Source organism: Mytilus californianus, unplaced genomic scaffold, assembly GCF_021869535.1.
Source record: "Mytilus californianus isolate M0D057914Y unplaced genomic scaffold, xbMytCali1.0.p SCAF_33, whole genome shotgun sequence".
Lineage (NCBI taxonomy): Eukaryota > Metazoa > Mollusca > Bivalvia > Mytilida > Mytilidae > Mytilus > Mytilus californianus.
The window spans coordinates 1,844,297-1,866,007 of NW_026262683.1; the positions used below are offsets into that span (position 1 = coordinate 1,844,297).

Here is a 21,711-nt window from a genome sequence, read left to right on the forward strand (position 1 = left end):
TTCAATTGTTCTCTGAACAATTAGTTTTTAAATTTTTTTTTCCTCCGCTTAATTTTTTTTCTTGCGCAGTATTATTGTTTCACAAGATGTCGCTTATATTTTTTCTATATGATATCGAACAGTTTAAACGCTTTTAAAACTGACCCTGTTTAACCGAATACTTTTTCTTGTGAGAGTTATCTTCCAGAACACTGTTTTTCTTGTGTCCTCTACTCCTTCGCAACCGTAAAACATTACGACAAATATATTTTACCAAATTGCTCATTACATCTTCAGGATTAGGATGATCATTTGGACCGAAGATATCCGGAGACTCCATATGAGAGTTATTTCCCCTTTTGCATTTGATATAAGTGAATTGCATTTCTAACTGGTAAACCATAAGTGATAGAGGTCTTTTGATTTGAGGTCTTTGGTAAAAAAAAAAAGGAAAATTAGGTCAAGGTCAAAGGTCAAGGTCATATTCTAAATTTTGATTTTTGCTAAAAGATATCGACAACATATTTTTACTAAATTGTTAATTGCGATATTTCGTAACACATACATTTTGGTTGAGAGGGTACACTGATATTAAATGTGAGTTATTCACACCTTCATTTTAACCGTTATAATGTTCTTCAATGTAATCAGACGTGTCGTCTCTCTGGAGTATAATGAACCAATTGGGCGCTTATGAGGAGGACTTGTCGTTGATTTACGGGAATTTTCAGGCATACTCTCCGACTCATATACATCAGGATTTTTCACTTGTTCATCATTTACGTATTATCTTATTGCGAATAAGCACTTATCTCCTCATTCATGATTAGATATACACCAAACGTTGTTTTTGCCTCAACTGCGACGAAAGTCGCAATGTGCGAGACATAGATATTAATATCCGGCGGCGGCGCAAACTATTTGTGTAAAGCTGTATATTTATACCTTGACCTCAGTTTCATTGTTCATTGGTCAATGTTAAGTTTTTGTGTTTTGGTCTGTTTTTCAAGTACTATAAGCAACAGATCTACTATATTTAGTGTATGAAATGTCTGTAAGGTGTACATGTCTGTCTGGCCTGGTTTATCTGGCCATGACCTCTTCATTAAAGAACATTGATAATGTTAAATTTATGTGATACTTGTAGTAAAGCCTTCATGTTACAGACTTTCAACATAAATTCAATGATAAGTAAGACAGGCGAGACATTTCAGCGTGTTCACTGTTGCTTCAACTTTTTATGTTTTCTTGACCACTTTTACGTCGGAATACTATATGAACTTGGCTATAATTACCTTCCAAAACGATGCACATTTTCAACTTCAAAGAGGATATCAATTTTCGTCACATAATGTAGGACGCGTATTAGTTCATCCTTTACATTTTCGTCCATTTGTTTGTTAAATCTCGTGAAAATCATTTTATCCTTCTTAGAACGACGTTGCATGTCGGTAACGGTCCAGATGTACATGTTTTAGTCCCCTACCGACAAAGTCGAAGGGAACTTTGGGTTTGCACCCTGTCTATCTGTCTGTCTGTCTGTCCTTCCGTCAGTCCGGCAAATCAGTTTTCCAGACTTTTTTTCTTCGTGCTTGAAGACATTGATTTGATATTTGGTGTATATTGTTTTATCATGACAAGTTACAGATCAAGTTCGAATTTTGTTCTGGTCTAATGATTTTGTGCAGAGTTATGGTCCTTGGACTTAGAAAATTTACCCAAATAATCAGTTTTTCTCACTTTTCTTCGTCATGCTTGAAGATATTGATTTGATAATTGGTATATAGTTTTATCATGACAAGTTACAGATCAAGTTCGAATTTTGTTAATATGTCTTTTGATCAAGTTAAGCCATTTCAATTCATATTTGATAGTGTGTCTTTCTATGTTGTAATGTTACACTATTGTTTCGGGTTAGGGTGAAGGTTGGCGCCTGTTAAAACGTTTAAACCCGCTGCATTTGTTTGCACCTGTCCTAGGTCGGGAACCTGTTGTTCAGAGGTTGTCGTTTTGTTGATGCTTAACTTAGAACGTGAAAATAGGTATATTTTAGGAAAGCGTAACATGCTAAGGACTATGTGGAACACTCAAAAATATTTTGACCTGAAAGATCTTTACATTCTATATGTTCAGGTTTTTTTCCAATTTTTTTCATCAATATGCAGCAAAGATTAGCATTTTTTAAATTTCAGTTTCACAAGCTTCTAATGCAATTATCTCTGTAAATAATAAACATTACAGTTTGCACTTCTGAAAATATAGACAATTCAATTTCCCATAGGAACTCCTTTTATGGCAAAAACTGTGCCACTTTTGATATGAAGTTTCGTAAAAAAATATATCCTAGAAGGAAAGTTCATATGCACTACAAAGGTCAAAATATAGGGCTCTGCGGCATATTTTCAACATTTATATGCCTCGAACTTCTACAAGTATAAACTTATACTAACATTCTGTATTTCCCCTCCCTTCACTATGGGCCTTCCTCAGATTTTAGCCACTATCCATGTGTATTTATACTGGTAACATTCCCAAGTTATGTCTCTATGAGATGAAACATAGAGACAATATCCGGGAACCAGTAGGTACACAAAACAAAATATTCATGAATATTACATATCTCACCAAAAGAGGCGTGGTTTGTGAAACAGATGTATTTACAAAGTGCAACCTAACCATCGTGTCTATGCATGTATGTTTCTAATAGCACAGTTTAACAAATTAATTCTTTAAAACGTACGTTTTTGTTTAGAAATACTTTTTGATCAGTATCTATTTATTTTCTCGACCTGAATGTGAATTTTCTTTTCTTTTCGTTCATTGGTTTAGCCACTGTATGGTGTTAAGTGTCGCTTGACGGTACGCTAGTGTGTTTTAATGAACAACGAAGAGGGTTTAAAAAGGTTACCTCACACCTTTCAACGTTCTGAAAACACAACATTTGTTCGATTAACTAATTATATATATAACATACAAAGACAGAAGTTTAATGTTTGAAATATAACTAATTTATAGCGGCGTTTTACGTTTCCGGAAATTGGCATTACTTTTTCGGGAAAAAAATGACGTTTCCGAGAAAAAAGTCTACTTTTCCGGGAAAAAAGTAACGATTCCGGAAAAAATAAATTATTACTTTTCCGAGAAAATAATTAGGGACTACCACAGTAGTACATTCGCCGTTTACAAGTTTTGTGTTTTGTTCAACTAGGAAGTCCATCTTCTCCTTTTCATATTTTCGAACGGGTGCTTTAATAGATAAAGTTCTCATCTTTATGTATGATGTTGTTTGCAGTTTTAGTAGCACATCGACAAAGACAAAAATGTAAAACTGCTCGTTCAAGTGGGCATGAAAAGACTCGGCGGCACCATTCGTTGTTCTCTTTTCCTCGGGGTCAGGAGGTGATGCCCAAATGGTTGATGGAAATCTCGAACTGCCATCTATATAAAATTCCAATATGTAATCTGCAAACTTCATGCATTTATCGTCAGATGGAGCATCTGCTATTAATTCTACAAAGAATTCTTCAATCTTATTGTTTGGCAAGTAAGCCAAACCAAAGAAATGTGTCAGCCATTTTCCAAAATCCGAATCTTTGTCCTTGTCATTGGCACTAAGACCTATCGACTGAATTTTACGCCTCCAACTTTGTCCTAAAAGAAACCTACAACAACTGATTGTAGCAGCATGAAATGAATAAGATCAGAACCTTTTTTGTATAAAAATATAAAATAAATATTTATCTAACATATATTCAAATATTTATAATTTACTACCAGGTAAATTTCCGGAAAAGTAATAAATACAAATTCTGGAAACGTATACTTTAAGTTTCCGGAAACGTTGTATTGGACTTTGAAAAATTAGCGGAAACGCAATACGCCCATTTATAGTTTTAAATATTTGCCATATATTGAGAAATGCAGTTTCTTTTCGACAATTTTAGCTTTAGATTCAAACACTGACCAGTATAAAAGTATATGCAAAATATATACAAATTAAAAACCAAATGTTCAGAGAACAATTGGAGGTCTTTCCACATCAATTTTCTAAATTATTAATGAGAAGCTACTTCCGGTTTACTCAAAGTTACTATTGGCGTCCAAGCATAGGTTTCTTCATACTGATTCAATAAATAAATGTTGCTATATATTTTTGCCTGAAATAAGGGAGATAATTGTCAACTTCCGGTTTAAAAATGTCACTTCCGGTCTCACATGATAGCTTTATTTACACTGATTTCAAAAGTATATGGTTTCTATATACTTTTGCCTGTGATAAGGGAGATAGTAGGTACTTCCGGTTTAGTGAAGGCCACTTCCGGTCTCAAATGATAGGTTTATGTATGCATATTTAAAAAATATATAGTTTCTAGGTACTTTTCCATGAAATAAGTGCAACAAAGGCTACTTCCGGTTTACTCAAGGTTTCTTCCGTTTGGTATTTTTCAAGGTCATATGTCAACCAGCAGTTTGCAAAAGACCCTATGGCATTATCATGTACCAAGTTTGAGTAATAATCAATTAACCTGAAACTGCATCATTTCAGGGACAATAACTCCTATAAGATGTCATTGGATTGTTTCCGACAAAATGTATCATATCTTAATCACAATTAGCCAAACATTATGCGCTAGTTCTTTAATATATATCTTTAAAAGTGACAGAGGAGATCAAATAACAAGGAAAAGTCAAAATTTAGAATATGACCTCAACCTATGACCTTGGCCTCAATTTCATTTAACTGAACCAAGGACCTCAAATCGATATACCTTAGGTCTCTATCCCTTACAATACATGCTATACATTTGTATATCCCTTATGTCAAATGCGGACGGGGAAATAACTCTCATATGGAGTTTTCGTATCGCTTCTGTCAAAATTGGACAAAACATCTTGAGGATATAAGTAAACGAGCAATTTGCTAAAAAAAAATTGTCACTTTCTTTTTACGGTTAAGGAGGAGATGCACTCACAAGGAAAACAGTGTTCGGGGAGATAACTCCTACAAAGACAAGTATTCGGTTAAGCAGGGTCAATTTCAAAGGCGCATAAACTGTTCGATATCATATACCAAACATCTAAGCGACATCTTGCGAAACAAAATTTATACGCAAGAAATAAAAGTGGCGGAAGAAGGAAAAAAAAATTAAAAACCAATTGTTCAAAGAACAATTGAAGGTTTTTCCACATCAATTTTCTAAATAATTGATAGGAAGCTACTCCTGGTTTACTCAAAGTTATTAATTGCGTGAAAGTATAGGTTTCTTCATACTGATTCAATAAATATGTGGTTTCTATATACTTTTGCCTGAAATAAGAACAATTGAAGGTCTTTCCACCCCTAACGATATATTTTGTGATATGAAAATATTAAAATTCGGTTTAAAAAGTCAGTTCCAGTGTCAAATGATATCTCATTGTTTGCTGATTTTAAAAATATATGGTTTCTATACATTTTTTTTAAATAAGGGGGGTAATTTGTTACTTCCGGTCTGGGGAATGTCATTTCCGGTATTATTTGATAGTTAATTTGACACTGCTTTCAAACATATACTGTTCTCTATACTTTTACATGAAATAAGTACAAAAAATAGCCACTTCCGGTTTACACATTGTCACTTCCGGTTTGATTTTTTAAGGTCATATGTCTTGTAACCTAATGCATAATGTCCTAAGGGTTTATGATGTCTAAATGTTAATTTAAAGCAAAGGTCAAAATCTGGAACGTCAAATTTACCTATGACCTTGACCTCAATTTCAAGGTCATAAATCAAGGACCTGAAATCAAAAGACCCTAGGTCTTTATTATATATTGTTAATGAGCTATATCAATATACGCATAATATTAAATATACGAGGGGCGAAAACTCTTATAAAATGTTGACGTACCCTTTCAACTAAAATTTACGTGTTACAACATATCGCAACTAACAATTCTGTAAAAATACTTTGTCTATATCTTATACAATTTCTGAAAATAAGTGATAACAAGCCAAAATCAAAATTTAAAATATGACCTTGACCTTTTACCTTGACCTTATTTTCTTTTTTTGGACCAAGGACCTCAAATGAAAAGACCCTATCACTTATGGTTTGCCTGTAAGAAATGCATATCACTTATATCAAATGCATAAGGTGCATAAGGTGCAATAACTCTCATATGGAGTCTCCGGATAGCTTCGGTCAAAATTAATCAAAACAAGGATATAACGAGCTATTTGGTAAAATAAATTTATCGGTTTCTTATACGGTTGCGAAGTTTTAGTTCTAGGAGATAACTCTGACATGGAGAAGTAATCGGTTAAGCGGTGTCAGTTTCAAAAGCGTATAAACTGTTCGATATCATATAACAAATATCTAAGCGACATATTGCGAAACAACCAAACAGCGAAGGAAAACAAATAAGGCGGAAGAAAAAAAAAATAATAATAATAATTAAAAACCAATTGTTCAGAGAACAATTGAAGGTCTTTCCACATCAATTTTCAAAGTTCTTGAAAAGAAGCTAATTCCTGTTTACTCAAAGTTAAAATTGGCATTCCATCATTAGTTTCTTCATACTGATGCGATAAATAAGAGGTTTCTATATACTTTTGAGTGACATAAGGGAGATAATGTGCTACTTCCGAAAGCAAATGTCAATTACGGTCTCATATGATAGCTTCTTTCACACTGATTCAAAAAATATATAGTTTATATATACTTTTGCCTGTAAACAAGGAGATAATTGGCCACTTCTGGTTTATCAAAAGTCACTTCTTGTCTTTAGTGATAAGTTGATGTATTTAAATTACAAAATATATGGATTTCAAGTTCTTTTCCATGAAAAAGTGCAATAATGGCTACTTCCGGTTTTCTCAAGGTCACTTCCGGTTGTCATTTTTCAAGGTCATATGTCATCAAAACTTTTGTAAAAGGTTATATGGCTTTATAATGAACCATGTTGAAGTAATAATCAACCTTATGATTGGACATTTCACTAACTCCTATTAGATGCCATTAGATTGTTTCAGACCAAATGTAATATATCTTCATTACAATTAAGCAAACATTTTGCACTTGTTCTTTTATAGATATCTTTAAAAGTGTTGGAGAAAATGCAAAAACAAGGAAATATCAAAATTGAGAACTTGACCTTGACCTTTGAACTTGACTTCATTTTCTAAGTTTGGACCTAGGAGCCTCAAATAAAAAGATTCTAAGGTTAAACGGTTAACGGTTTATGAGTTAAAAAAACATACCGACAAGTTTATTTGGTAAAGGTAGTTAACTCCTATAAAATTTCATCCAATCGCTTCCATCCAAATTAGCCAAAATTTCCTGAGGATGTAACGAACAATTTAGAAAAAAGAATTTTGTCGATATCTTTTTTTGTTACAAAGGAGATGCACACACTTGATCAACAGTGAATAGGGAGATAACTCTTTCAAAGAAAATTGTTCGACTGAGCAGGGTGAAATTTAAAAGCGCATATACTGTACGATACAATGTAAGAAATATCTAAGCGACATATTGCGAAACAAATATTTATCGCAAGAACAGAATTTGGCGGAAGAAAAAAAAAAAATAATAATAATAATAATAATTAAAAACCAATTGTTTAGAGAACAATTGAAGGTCTTTCCACATTAATTTTTAAAGTTATTGAAAAGAAGCTAGTTCCTGTTTAATCAAAGTTAAAATTGGCATCCAATCATAAGTTTCTTCATACTGATGCGATAAATAAGTGGTTTCTATATACTTTTGCGTGAAATAAGGGAGATGATGTGCTAATTCAGGTGAAGTAAATATCACTTCCGATCTCATATGATAGCTTCTTTCACACTGATTCCAAAAATATATAGTTTCTATATACTTTTGCCTGTAAACCAGGAGATAATTGGCTACTTCCGGTTTATCGAAAAACACTTCTAGTCTTTGGTGATAAGTTAACGAATTTAAATTACAAAATATATGGATTCCGAGTACTTTTCCATGAAAAAAATTGCAAAAATGGTTACCTCCGGTTTTCGAAAGGTCACTTCCGGTTGTCATTTTTCAAGGTCATATGTCACCCAACCTTTTATTTAAAGTCATATGGATTTATAATGAACCAAGTTGAAGTAATGATCAATTAACCTTATGATTAGACATTTCAGGGGCACTAACTCCTATAAGATGCCTTTAGATTGTTTCAAACCAAATGTAACATATCTTCATTATAATAAAGCAAACATTTTGCACTTGTTCTTTCATCTATATCTTTAAAAGTGTTGGAGAAAATGCAAAAACAAGGAAAAGTCAAAATTGAGAACTTGACCTTGACCTTTGACCTTGACTTCATTTTCTAAGTTAGGACCTACGGGCCTCAAATAAAAAGATTCCAAAGTTATACGGTTAAAGGTTTATGAGTTAAAAAAACACACCGACAAATTTTTTTGGTAAAGGTAGATAACTCCTATAAAAATTCATCGAATCGCTTCGATCCAAATTAGCCAAAAATTCCTGAGGATGTAACGAACAATTTAGAAAAAGAATTTTGTCGATATCTTTTTTTGTTACGAAGGAGATGCACACACTTGATAAACAGTGAATAGGGAGATAACTCATACAAATAAAATTGTTCGTCTTAGCAGGGTGAAATTCAAAAGCGCATAAACTATACGATACAATATGAGAAATATCTAAGCGACATATTGCGAAACAAATATCTATCGCAAGAACAAAATTTGGCGGAAGAAAAAAAAAATAATAATAATAATAATAATTAAAAACCAATTGTTCAAAGAACAATTGAAGGTCTTTCCACATCAATTTTCTAAATAATTGATGAGAAGCTAATTCTGGTTTACTCAAAGCTACTATTGGCGTCCAATCATAGGTTTCTTCATACTGATTCAATAAACATATGGTTTCTATTGACTTTTGCCTGAAATGAGGGAGATAATTGTCAACTTCCGGTTTAGAAAATGTCACTTCCGGTCTCATATGATAGCTTTATTTACACTGATTCCAAAAATATATGGTTTATATATACTTTTGCCTGTAAAAAGGGAGATATTTTGCTACTTCTAGTCTAGAAAATGTCATTTCCGGTCTCATATGATAGATTTATTTACACTGATTCCAAAAACATATGGTTTATATATACTTTTGCCTGTAAAAAGGGAGATAATTGGCTACTTCCGGTTTAGAAAATGTTCCTTTTGGTCTCATATGATAGCTTTATTTACACTGATTCCAAAAATATATGGTTTATATATACTTGTGCCTGTAATAATGGAGATAATATGCTACTTCCGGTTTATAAAATATCACTTCCGGTCTCAAATGATAGATTAATGTATGACCATTCAAAAAAAATATGGTTTCTATGTACTTCTACATGAAATAAGTGCAAAAATGAATACTTCCAGTTCATTCAAGGTCACTTCCGGTTGACATTTTTCAAGGTCATATGTCACCCAACATTTTGCAAAAGATCTTATGGCTTTATCATGTACCAATATGAAGTAATAATCAATTTACCTTAAAATAAAACATTTCAGGGGCAATAACTCCAATAAGATGTCGCTGGATTGTCTCAGACCATTAAAAATATCGGAGAAAATGCAAAAACAAGCAAAAGACAAAATTCAGAACATGACCTTGACCTTTGACCTTGACCTCATTTTCGAAGTTAGGATCCAAGGACCTCAAATAAAAAGACTATAGGTTTATACGGCTTACAGTTTATGAGTAACAAAAACATAACGACAAATTTATTTCATAAAGGTAGATAACTCCTATAAAATTTCATCGAATCGCTTCGATCCAAATTAGCCAAACATTCCTGAGGATGTAACGAACAATTTAGAAAAAGAATTTTGTCGATATCTTTTTTTGTTACGAAGGAGATGCACACACTTGATAAACAGTGAATAGGGAGATAACTCTTACAAAGAAAATGGTTCGGCTTAGCAGGGTGAAATTTAAAAGCGCATAAACTATACGATACAATATGAGAAATATCTAAGCGACATATTGCGAAACAAACATTTATCGCAAGAACAAAATTTGGCAGAAGAAAAAAAAAAATAATAATAATAATCAGAACAAATACAATAGGTCTTTCCACCAAAAAGTGGAAAGACCTAATAATAATAATCAGAACAAATACAATAGGTCTTTCGAAAGAAAAGTTGAAAGACCTAATAATAATCAGAACAAATACAATAGGTCTTTCCACAGAAAAGTGGAAACACCTAATAATCAGAACAAAAGCAAAAGGTCTTTCCATGGACAGGTGGAAAGACCTAATAATCAGAAGAAAACCAAAAGGTCTTTCTTCAGAAAAGTGGAAAGACCTAATAAATATAAATCATTGTTTTGTAAACAATTGTTAGCGGCGGTCTTTCCCCTCTAAAACATAATTGATTGATTGATCGAACGATGAATGGGTTGGTTGGTTGGTTGGTTGTTAAGTTGATTGGTTGGTTGGTTGGTTGGTTGGTCTGTCAAAAAACACATTGGACCTAGACTGTAGGAACATGCTAAAAAACAAAAGATGATCCCTCATCCTTTATTAAACACATGGACCAGACACCTGCATGAGTGATTAGTTGGTTGGTTTGTTGGTCGATTGATTGATTGATTGATTGATTGATTGCATGGCACTTAGCTTCTCTGTGCGACGCAGCTAACTTAAATAACGCCTATATTCTGACCGAACGTGACTGCGTACTTATACATCCCGCACAGCCAAACGGACGCCTGAGATGTCCTCATCAAAAATTGATCCTAGCATCATTCGTTTATAAATTTTCTCTAGTTTCTATGTTATCTCGGACTTCCTTTTTTCATCTATTTGTTGTGTATACATTTTCTTTGAATTTGTAGTAAAACGGAGTAAATTTTATCTTGGAAGTTTCATTTTCCTTATTTGGATATGAAATGTTGTATTCTAAATTTAGGTCCGCGCGCGAGATGGCGTTGTGAAGTCACGTGACCCTCGAATTTATATGTCTGGAGTATCTTTTCAAGGGAGACCGTTGAACAGAACACATGTGTATTGATCAGAGTAACACGATCACTATTGGTTTTATTATTTACAGGTCCTTGATGTCCGATCATGCATGCATTTTACGTACACATGTTTACTGAAGCACAAATTTGTATTTTAATCCATGTTTAGAATTTTGATTGTAGGATTTCAGTAATATTTTCGAACTTGGGAGCCATTTCTCCGTCATTGAATTTAATTTCCCAATCAAGCGGACCGCGCCTAACGGCAAAAATTATGCTGTTAACCAAACGTTTGTCGATTAATTTCAGAAAATACATGAATTGGAGCAGATTTTTGCAGGGATGAATTTCTTTTTAAGAAGTTCGTACATAAGAAGGATTGCATTTTTACAGTAAAATGTAGAGGACAGAACTTCAAGGCGAAATGGGATTCCTCCAAAAAAAAGGGGGGAGGGGGGGGGACGGCTGTGTGGAGGATGGTGGACCTTGGTTGATTAATTAAGATAAGGTGCATGTATACATCATGATAGCTGCAAAGTATCGTTTCAGTTGCATGGAACCTGTAAAACAATGACACATGCCATTTCGACAAAAATTTTCCAGTTATATATCATGTCACGACTAACATTTTGGTCAAATTTTTTTGATACGGCTTACGGTTTAGGAATTACAAAAACAAAACGACAAATTTATTTGGTAAAGGCAGATAACTCCTATAAGATCTCACTGGATCGCTTCAATCAAAATTAGCCAAAAATTCCTGAGGATGTAACAAACAATTTAGAAAAAAAATTTTGTCGTTATCTTTTTGTGTTACGAAGGAGATGCATACACATGATCAACACTGAATTGGGAGATAACTCTTACTAAGGAAATTGTTCGGCTTAGAAGGGTGAAATTTAAAAGCACATACACTGTACCATACAACATAAGAAATATCAAAGCCACATATTGCAAAACAAACATTTATCGCAAAAACAATATTTGGCGGAAGAAAAAAATAATAATAATTAAAAACCAATTGTTCAGAGAACAATTGAAGGTCTTTCCATATCAATTTTCAAAGTAATTGAAAAGAAGCTATTTCCGGTATACTCAAAGTTAAAATTGGTATCCAATCATAAGTATCTTTATAGTGATGTGATAAATAAATGGATTTTATATATTTTTGAGTTAAATAAGGAAGATAATGTCCTACTTCCGGTGAAGTAAATGTCACTTCCGGTCTCATATGATAGCTTCTTTCACAATGATTCAAAAAATATATAGTTCCTACATACTTTTGACTGTAAAACAGGAGATAATTGGCCACTTCCGGTTTATCGAAAGTCACTTCTGGTCTTTAGTGATAAGTTTATGTATTTATATTACAAAATATATGGATTCCAAGGATTTTTCCATGAAAAAAGTACAAAAATAGCTACTTCCGGTTTTCTCAAGGTCACTTCCGGTTGACATTTTTCAAGGTCATATGTCACCCAACCTTTTTTAAAGGTCATATGAATATATAATGAACCAAGTTGAAGTAATAATCAATTAATCTTATATTAAGACATTTCAGGGGCATTAACTCCTATAAGATGCCATTAGATTGTTTCAGACCAATGTATCATATCTTCATCACAATGAGGCACACATTTGCACTAGTTCTTTCATATATATCTTAAAAAGTGTCAGAGAAAATGCAAAAACAAGGAAAAGTCAAAATTTAGAACATGATCTTGACCTTTGACCTTGACCTCATTTTCTAGGTTAGGACAACGAACAATTTAGAAAAAGAATTTTGTCAATATCTTTTTTTATTACGAAGGAGATGCACACACATGAAAAAGAGTGAATAGGGAGATAACTCTTACAAAGAAAACTGTTCGGCTTCGCAGGGTGAAATTTAAAAGCGCATAAACTATACGATACCATATGAGAAATATCTAAGCGACATATTGTGAAACAAAAATATATCGCAAGAACAAATTTGGCGGAAAAAAAAATAATAATTAAAAACCAATTGTTCAAAGAACAATTGAAGGTCTTTCCACATCAATTTTCTAAATAATTGATAAGAATCTACTTCTGGTTTACTCAAAGTTACTATTGGCGTCCAATCATAGGTTTCTTCATACTGATTCAATAAATATATGGTTTCTATATACTTTTGCCTGAAAAAAGGGAGATAATTGCCAACATCCGGTTTAGAAAATGTCACTTCTGGTCTCTTATGACAGCTTTATTTACACTCATTCCAAAAATATATGGATTTCAAGTACTTTTCCATGAAAAAAAGTGCAAAAATGGCTACTTCCGGTTTTTTCAAGGTCACTTCCGGTTGTCATTTTTCAAGGTCATATGTCACCCAACCTTTTGTAAAAGGTCATAAGGCTTTATAATGAACCATGTTGAAGTAATAATCAATTAACCTTAGAATTAGACATTTCAGGGGCACTAACTCTTATTTGATGCTATTAGATTGTTTCAGACCAAATTTAACATATCTTCATTACAATTAAGCAAACATTTTGCACTTGTTCTTTTATAGATATATTTAAAAGTGTTGGAGAAAATGCAAAAACAAGGAAATATCAAAATTCAGAACTTGACCTTGACCTTTGACCTTGACTTCATTTTCTAAGTTAGGACCTAGGGGTCTCAAATAAAAACATTCTAGGGTTATACGGTTAACGGTTTATGAGTTAAAAATACATACCGACAAATTTATTTGGTAAAGGTAGATAACTCCTATAAAATTTCATCGAATCGCTTCGATCCAAATTAGCCAAAAATTCCTAAGGATGTAACGAACAATTTAGAAAAAGAATTTTGTCAATAACTTTTTTTGTTACAAAGGAGATGCACACACTTGATAAACAGTGAATAGGGAGATAACTCTTACAAAGAAAATGGTTTGGCTAAGCAAGGTGAAATTAAAAAGCGCATACACTGTACGATACAATGTAAGAAATATCTAAGCGACATATTGCAAAACAAATATTTATCGCAAGAACAAAATTTGGCGAAAAAAAAAATAATTAAAAAGCAATTGTTCAGAGAACAATTGAAGGTCTTTCCACATCAATTTTCAAAGTTATTGGAAAGAAGCTTGTTCCGGTTTACTCAAAGTTAAAATTGGTATCCAATCATAAGTTTCTTCAAACTGATGCGATAAATGAATGGTTTCTATATACTTTTGAGTGAAATAAGGGAGATAATGTGCTACCTCCGGTGAAGTTAACATCACTTCCGGTGTCATTTGATAGCTTCTTTTACTTTGATTCCAAAAATATATAGTTTCTATATACTTTTGCATGTAAAACAGGAGATAATTAGGCACTTCCGGTTTATCGAAAGTCACTTCTGGTCTTTAGTGATAAGTTTATGTATTTATATTACAGAATATATGGATTCTGAGTACTTTTCCATGAAAAAAGTGAAAAAAGGCTACTTCCGTTTTTCTCAATGTTACTTCCGGTTGACATTTTTCAAGGTCATATGTCACCAAACCTTTTGTAAAAGGTCATATGGCTTTATAATGAATTAAGTTGAAGTAGTAATCAATTAACCTTATAATTAGACATTTCAGTGGCATTAACTCCTATAAGATGCCATTAGATTGTTTCAAACCAAATGTACCATATCTTCATTACAACAAAGCAAACATTTTGCACTTGTTCTTTCATATATATCTTTAAATGTTTTGAAGAAAATGCAAAAACAAGGAAAAGTCAAAATTGAGAACTTGACCTTGACCTTTGATCTTGACTTTATTTTCTAATCTAGGGCCTCAAATAAAAAGATTCCAGGGTTATACGGTTAACGATCCAAATTAGCCAAAAATTCCTAAGGATGTAACGAACAATTTAGAAAAAGAATTTTGTCGATAACTTTTTTTGTTACAAACGAGATGCACACACTTGATAAAAAGTGAAAAGGGAGATAACTCTTTCAAAGAAAATTATTTGGCTTAGCAAGCGCATACACTGTACGATACAATATAAGAAATATCTAAGCGACATACTGCGAAACAAATATTTATGAAAGTTTGGCGGTAAAAAAAATAATAATAATAATAATTAAAAACCAATTGTTCAGAGAACAATTGAAGGTCTATCCACATCAATTTTCAAAGTTATTGAAAACAAGCTAGTTCCTGTTTACTTATAGTTAAAATTTGCATCCAATCATAAGTTTCCTCATACTGATACGATAAATTAGTGGTTTTTATTTACTTTTGAGTGAAATAAGGAAGATAATTAATTACTTCCGGTGAAGTAAATGTCACTTCCGGTCTCATATGATAACTTTTTTCGAACTGATTCCAAAAATATATAGTTTCTTTATACTTTAGCCTGTAAAACAGGAGATAATTGGCCACTTCCGGTTGATCGTAAGTCACTCGTGATCATTAGTGAGAAGTTAATGAATCTATATTATAAAAAATATGGATACTGAGTACTTTTCCATGAAAAAAGTGCAAAAATTGCTACTTCCGGTTTTCTCAAGGTCACTTCCGGTTGTCATTTTTCCAGGTCATATGTCACCCAACCTTTTGTAAAAGGTCATGGCTTTATAATGAAACAAGTTGAAGTAATAATCAATTAACCTTATAATTAAACATTTCAGGACAGTAACTCCTATAAGATGACATTGGATTGTTTCAGACCAAATGTAACATATCTTCATTACAATAAAGCAAACATTTTGCACTTGTTCTTTTATATATACCTTTAGAAGTTTTTGAGAAAATGCAAAAATAAGCAAAAGTCAAAATTGAGAACTTGACCTTGACCTTTGACCTTGACCTTATTTTCTAAGTTAGGACCTAGGGACCTCAAATAAAAAAGTTCCAGGGTTATATGGTTTAAGGTTTATAAGTTAAAAAATAATACCGACAAATTAATTTTGTAAAGGTAGATAACTCCTATAAAATTTCATCGAATCGCTTCGATCCAAATTAGCCAAAAATTCCTGAGGATGTAACGAACAATTTGGAAAATAATTTTGTCGATATCTTTTTTTTTTACGAAGGAGATGCACACACTTGATAAACAGTGAATAGGGAGATGACTCTTACAAGGAAAAGTGTTCGTCTTAGCAGGATGAAATTTAAAAACGCATAAACTGTGCGATACAATATGAGAAATATCTAAGCGAAATATTGCGAAACAAAAATTTCAAAATTTGGCGGAAAAAAAAAAATAATAATTAAAAACCAATTGTTCAAAGAACAATTGAAGGTCTTTCCACATCAATTTTCTAAATAATTGATGAGGACCTTATTCTGGCTTACTCAAAGCTACTATTGGCGTCCAATCATAGGTTTCTTCATACTGATTCAATAAACATATGGTTTCTATAGACTTTTGCCTGAAATAAGTGAGATAATTGTCAACTTCCGGTTTAGAAAATGTCACTTCCGGTCTCATATGATAGCTTTATTTACACTGATTCCAAAAATATATGGTTTATATATACTTTTGCCTGTAAAAAGAGATAATTGACTACTTCTGGTTTAGAAAATGTCACTTCCGGTCTCATATGATAGATTTATTTACACTGATTCCAAAAATATATGGTTTAAATATACTTTTGCCTTTAAAAAGGGAGATAATTGACTACTTTCTGTTTAGAAAATGTCACTTCCGGTCTCATATGATAGCTTTATTTACACTGATTCCAAAATTATATGGTTTATATATACTTTTGCCTGTAAAAAGGAAGATAATTGACTACTTCCGGTTTAAAAAATGTCACTTCCGGTCTCATATGATCGATTTATTTACACTGATTCCAAAAATATATAGTTTATATATACTTTTGCCTGTAAAAAGGGAGATAATTGACTACTTCCGGTTTAGAAAATGTCACTTTTGGTCTCATATGATAGCTTAATTTACACTGATTCCAAAAATATATGGTTTATATATACTTATGCCTGTAATAAGGGATATAATATGCTACATCCGGTTTATAAAATATCACTTCCATTCTCAAATGATAGATTAATGTATGACTATTCAAAAAATATATGGTTTCTAGGTACTTTTCCATGAAATAAGTGCAAAAAATACTACTTCCGGTTCACTCAAGATCACTCTTGGTTTACTTTTTTTAAGGTCATATGTCAACCAACAGTTGGCAAAAAACCCTATGGCTTTATCATGTACCAAGTTGGAGTAATAATCAATTAACCTTAAATTGAATCATTTCAGGGACAATAACTCCTATAAGATATCATTGGATTGTTTCAGACCAAATGTATCATATCTTAATCACAATTAAGCAAACATTTTGCACAAGTTCTTTAATTTGTAATTTTAAAAGTGACAGAGGAGATGAAATAACAAGGAAAAGTCCAAATTTAGAATATGACCTTGACCTTTGACCTTGGCCTCAATTTCATTTAAATGAACCAAGCAACTCAAATCAATATACCTTAGGTCTCTATCACTTACCATTTATGCTATACATTTATATATCCCTTATGTCAAATACAGAAGGGGAAATAACTCTCATATGGAGTTTACGTATCGCTTCGGTCAAAATTGGACAAAACATCCTGAGGATATAACGAGCAATTTGGTAAAATAAATTTGTCGCTTTCTTTTACGGTTACGGAGGAGATGCGTGCACAAGGAAAACAGTGTTCGGGGAGATAACTCCTACAAAGAAAATTATTTGGTTACGCAGGGTCAATTTCAAAGGCACATAAACTGTTCGATATCATATACCAAATATCTAAGCGACACATTGCGAAACAAATATTTATTGCAAGAACAAAATTAGGAGGAAGAAAACCAATAGGTCTTTCCACAGAAAAGTGGAAAGACCTAATAATAATTAAAAACCAATTGTTCAAAGAACAATTGAAGGTCTTTCCACATCAATTTTCTAAATAATTGATGAGAAGCTAATTCTGGTTTACTCAAAGCGACTATTGGCGTCCAATCATAGGTTTCTTCATACTGATTCAATAAACATATGGTTTCTATAGACTTTTGCCTGAAATAAGGGAAATAATTGTCAACTTCCGGTTTAGAAAATGTCACTTCCAGTCTCATATGATAGCTTTATTTACACTGACTCCAAAAATATATGGTTTATATATACTTTTGCCTTTAAAAAGGGAGATAATTGTCTACTTCCGGTTTAGAAAATGAAACTTCTGGTCTCATATGATAGATTTATTTACACTGATTCCAAAAATATATGGTTTATATATACTTTTGCCTGTAAAAAGGGAGATAATTGGCTACTTCCGGTTTAGAAAATGTCACTTTTGGTCTCATATGATAGCTTTATTTGCACTGATTCCAAAAATATATGATTTATATTTACTTATGCCTGTAATAAGGGAGATAATATGCTACTTCCGGTTTATAAAATATCACTTCCGGTCTCAAATGATAGATTAATGTATGACCATTCAAAAAAAATATGGTTTCTATGTACTTCTACATGAAATAAGTGCAAAAATGAATACTTCCGGTTTACTCAAGGTCACTTCCGGTTGACATTTTTCAAGGTCATATGTCACCCAACATTTTGCAAAAGATCTTATGGCTTTATCATGTACCAATATGAAGTAATAATCAATTTACCTTAAAATAAAACATTTCAGGGGATATAACTCCAATAAGATGTCGCTGGATTGTCTCAGACCAAATGTATCATATCTTCATCACAATATAACAAACATTTTGCACTTGTTCTTTAATATATAAGATTAAAAATATCGGAGAAAATGCAAAAACAAGCAAAAGAAAAAATTCAGAACATGACCTTAACCTTCACCCTTGACCTCATTTTCGAAGTTAGGATCCAAGGACCTCAAATAAAAAGACTATAGGTTTATACGGCTTACAGTTTATGAGTAACAAAAACAAAACGACAAATTTATTTCATAAAGGTAGATAACTCCTATAAAATTTCATCGAATCGCAACGATCCAAATTAGCAAAAAATTTTTGAGGATGTAACGAACAATTTAGAAAAAGAATTTTGTCGATATCTTTTTTTGTTACGAAGGAGATGCACACACTTGATAAACAGTGAATAGGGAGATAACTCTTACAAAGATAATTGTTCGGCTTAGCAGGGTGAAATTTAAAAGCGCATAAACTATACGATACAATATGAGAAATATCTTAGCGACATACAGCGAAACAAATATTTATCGCAAGAAGATAATTTGGCGGAAGAAAAAAAAAATTAAAAACCAATTGTTCAAAGAACAATTGAAGGTCTTTCCACATCAATTTTCTAAAGAATTGATGAGAAGCTAGTTCTGGTTTACTCAAAGCTACTATTGGTGTCCAATCATAGGTTTCTTCATACTGATTCAATAAACATATGGTTTCTATAGACTTTTGCCTGAAATAATGGAGATAATTGTCAACTTCCGGTTTAGAAAATGTCACTTCCGGTCTCATATGATAGCTTTATTTACACTGATTCAAAAAATATATGGTTTATATATACTTTCGCCTGTAAAAAGGGAGATAATTGGCTACTTCCGGTTTAGAAAATGTCACTTCCGGTCTCAAATGATAGATTTATTTACACTGATTCCAAAAATATATGGTTTATATATAAATTTGCCTGTAAAAAGGGAGATAATTGGCTACTTCCGGTTTAGAAAATGTCACTTTCGGTCTCATATGATAGCTTTATTTACACTGATTCCAAAAATATATGGTTTATATATACTTATGCCTGTAATAATGGAGATAATATGCTACTTCCGGTTTATAAAATATCACTTCCGGTCTCAAATGATAGATTAATGTATGACCATTCAAAAAATATATGGTTTCTATGTACTTCTACATGAAATAAGTGCAAAAATGAATACTTCCGGTTCACTCAAGGTCACTTCCGGTTGACATTTTTTGGCTTTTCAAGGTCATATGTCACCCAACATTTTGCAAAAGATCTTATGGCTTTATCATGTACCAAGTTGGAGTAATAATCAATTAACCTTAAATTGAATCATTTCAGGGACAATAACTCCCATAAGATGTCATTTGATTGTTTCAGACCAAATGTTTCATATCTTAATCACAATTAGAAAAACATTTTGCACTTGTTCTTTAATTTGTATCTTTAAAAGTGACAGAGGAGATCAAATAACAAGGAAAAGTCAAAATTTAGAATATGACCTTGACCTTTGACCTTGGCCTCAATTTTATTTAAATGGACCAAGGAACTCAAATCAATATACCTTAGGTCTCTATCACTTACCATTCATGCTATACATTTATATATCCCTTATGTCAAATACAGAAGGGGAAATAACTCTCATATGGAGTTTACGTATCGCTTCGGTCAAAATTGGACAAAACATCCTGAGGATATAACGATCAATTTGGTAAAATAAATTTGTCGCTTTCTTTTACGGTTACGGAGGAGATGCATGCACAAGGAAAACAGTGTTCGGGGAGATAACTCCTACAAAGAAAAGTATTCGGTTAAGCAGGGTCAATTTCAAAGGCGCATAAACTGTTCGATATCATATATGAAACATCTAAGCGACATCTTGCTAAACAAATATTTATCGCAAGAACAAAATTTGGCGGAAGAACAAAAAAAAAATCAGAAGAAAACCAATAGGTCTTTCCACAGAAAAGTGGAAAGACCTAATAATAATAATAATAATATTAATCAGAACAAATACAATAGGTCTTTCCACCGAAAAGTGGAAAGACCTAATAATCAGAAGAAAAACAATAGGTCTTTCCACAGAAAAGTGGAAAGACCTAATAATAATAATAATCAGAACAAATACAATAGGTCTTTCCACAGAAAAGTGGAAAGACCTAATAAAATTAATCAGAACAAATACAATAGGTCTTTCCACAGAAAAGTGGAAAGACCTAATAATAATCAGAACAAATACAATAGGTCTTTCCACAGAAAAGTGGAAAGACCTAATAATCAGAAGAAAACCAATAGGTCTTTCCACAGAAAAGTGGAAAGACCTAATAATCAGAAGAAAACCAATAGGTCTTTCCAAAGAAAAGTGAAAGACCTAATAATAATCAGAAGAAAATCAATAGGTCTTTCCACAGAAAAGTGGAAAGACCTCATAATAAGCATCAAGTAAAATATCAAATATCATAATTCAAAATAAGACATTTTAACATGATTTATGGGCCAATAAGAAATATGTTAAAAAAATTAAAAGAGCTATAATAAGCAAAAATTATCTTGCCGGCGGACTTAAAATGATAGACATAGATAAATATATAGAATCCATAAATATTAATTGGGTAAAAAGACTCATTGATAATGAAGACTCATCACCCAATTGGAAAGTCTTACCAAAATTTTACTTAGACAAGTTTGGACAAGAATTCCTTATATTTAAAATGGACTTTAACAATATTAATCTAATCAATAAACTAAAAGAAATTGTTCCAGAATTTTACTTAAAAATAATTATATCATGGATAAACTCAAAATCTGAAAAAGAATCAAATCGACTAACATATAAGCATATCAGACAGCAACTAATATGGGGCAATAAGCATATCAAATTAAATGGTAAATGTCTTATTTTCAAAAATTGGATAAACAGCAAAATTTTATTTGTAAATGACATAATTGATGATAAAGGAAAAATTAATCAAAATAAGATTTTGGATAAACTATCTTGCCATGCTAATTGGTTTTCGGAATATTCTAAATTGATGAAAGCAATACCAAAACAGTGGTTACAAGAGCTCATAAAAGAAGAGTCAATCAAAACAAAAGTTG

The 21,711-nt window shown here is 32.2% G+C and overlaps 1 long non-coding RNA gene across 1 annotated transcript in view; it reads left to right on the plus strand.

Moving 5' to 3' along the window:
• The window catches only part of LOC127736576 (uncharacterized), a 417,821-nt gene extending 396,773 nt beyond the window's left edge, over positions 1-21,048 (plus strand). The window contains exon 4 of the long non-coding RNA XR_007999052.1: positions 20,857-21,048. This is a non-coding gene — a long non-coding RNA (uncharacterized LOC127736576). The remainder of the gene's footprint in view (positions 1-20,856) is intronic.
• Positions 21,049-21,711: the final 663 nt, after the last annotated feature.